This window comes from Limulus polyphemus, unplaced genomic scaffold, assembly GCF_000517525.1.
Source record: "Limulus polyphemus unplaced genomic scaffold, Limulus_polyphemus-2.1.2 Scaffold3629, whole genome shotgun sequence".
Classification (NCBI taxonomy): domain Eukaryota; kingdom Metazoa; phylum Arthropoda; class Merostomata; order Xiphosura; family Limulidae; genus Limulus; species Limulus polyphemus.
This window is the reverse complement of record NW_013669239.1, coordinates 24,042-26,382: the sequence shown is the minus strand read 5'-3', so window position 1 is coordinate 26,382 and position 2,341 is coordinate 24,042.

Below are 2,341 nucleotides of genomic sequence, written 5' to 3'. Positions count from 1 at the left end.
AGAGTGAAGTAAAATTGGTGGAGGATGTTCAGCAACAGCAAAGCAACATATGCCTTGGTCTTTACTAAATGAATGGGGGTGTCAGGAGTCATCTCTGAGAATAGAGGTGAGTGGCTAAGGCAACTATCAGTCATGCAGTGGTCGTGGGTCCAACAGAGCTTACTGGTGAAATGTTGTCCACATCTTGCCATTCAGAAACCTCAAATCAAGAGCTGATATTCATCTGAGTGTGGGGCTCCCCACATGCAAGGTATATTGAATGGTCCAGTCTGAGACACACTCATGAGAGATTTGCATCGAGACTATGTGTTCCCATTGCTGTGACAATATCAACGTCATCTCATGTGTTCAAGGGAAGACCAAGACCACTCCCTAAGAAAGTTCCAGCAAATTATTGCCTGGAATAATTGACATCAGGATCAGGTTATGCAATGCCTTATCCTGAGGCTAACTAGTCTAGCATTTGATGCTATTGAATATTTGATGGAGAAGCAGCTAGCCAACTGGAACACAGTTGTGGCCAAGTTGCACCAACATTTTGATCCAGTGAAAAACCAAGCCATCCACTGGGCTGAATTCAAGACAGAAAGAAGAGAGCTCTCAGAAAACCTGGGTGCCTATGATGATGATATGGTTCATTTTAATGGGAAATAATGCCCTGGAATTGCAGTAGCAGACTAAAAGGATATCCTTGTGGATAAGATTATTGAGGTACTTATGAGTGAGGGGATGAAGCACCACTTGGGAGTACTAAATCTTTATACTCTGACTGAAATAGTATCTGGAGCAATGATGTTGATGTAGTCTCCTCAGAAAAGTCACCAGGAAAGAGAAAACTAATGGCATCAGCCATCTTAGTATCTCCCAGTACTAACCAGCTGATTGATGCCAGTGCCTTTGCAAAACTCAAGCTACATTGACAATGAAACTGCAATTGGCACCTCAGGGTGCACTGGCACATGTTGACTGGTTTATGGCCAATAGACAGGACTGTTCTGGCTCTACCAGGATTTGTGTCACAGCAGGTTCAGACAGTGTCTTCCTTAGACATTGCTTTGGAATGGAAGACTAAATGACATGCTATAGTTGTGAGTTGCAAGAACATTTCTGAGCAAACTGTCAACATCTTTCCTGGCAGAAAGTTAGGCGGATACCTCCATCCTGATTGAGTATATAGAAAGTGCAAGAGAATCATTAGCACGCTGTCACTGCCATAAATCATACTCTGGAAACTAATGGAGTCCTAGTTGGGTCTGGTTACTGACTTAGGAGGGCACAACAGTCAGTTTTTGCCAAAGGACGGCAGTCAGCTCAGTTCTGTCTGGGCTAGGTGGTGCTTTGTATGTACCTGCACAGAAATGGGGATAGTAGAGTTCCTGGTGGATATCACTGTGCACCAGGTACTTCAAGTAAAACCACCGCTCAAACCAATAGACACCCATTCCATTCTGATAAATAGTTGCAGATCGAATGTGTATGTAGAGGCACATCTCTGGCTATGTCTAGTCCATGCAAACTATAGGACAATGACTGTGGTTGCAGACCTCATGTCTGGATTGCCATATTTGTATGGATGTGTTGCAAAAGCTCTATATCAACTTTGCCTGTGCAACATTTGAATTGAGCTTTGGTGGCTAATCTATTCATTATTGGTCAGAACCAATCTAGAGATAGTAAGCTATTCATATGTACTTGGTGGAAGGAATATGAGCACCTCTGTGTGCGTAAGTAATGTGCTGTGGTTTAATACAGGCTAGATCGAGTGCACCAATGCTATGTACTATGGATGTCAAATCAAATCACAAAGCTCACTGCCTTCTGTTGGGAAAGAAGGCAGGCGGTAGCATATATTGTAATATTTCTGTCAGGGGATAAATTCTCAATTTTGTCTGCTATTATAGACAAACATCTATGCAGCTTCCTCATCATTGTGGCAAGTGGAGGTGGCTAATACTAGCTGTAATGCTTGAATTGCTTCTGTTGCACCAAGTCTGAAACAAATTACCTGCTCCCAACTAACCTGAAATAGCTAGTTCATCATTGTGACAGTAATCTAGATTCAACTCAGCATCAGTGTCTCAGTGAACTACTGGAAAAAATATTGTGATGTATTTGTTTGGTTCTGATGGCCAATTGGGAAGAACAACACTCATTTATCATCACAAAGAAACAGGCCATGTGAGTCCTATTAAACAATCACCTTAGTGGTTTCCCTAGAACACTAGGGACACATCCAGTGCCGTGACAGATTTATTATTTTATATCTATTTTAATATCGATGTTTGTTTAAATTCAATTTATATTTAGAAATGTACATAAATTATACTGTTAAATGTGTATT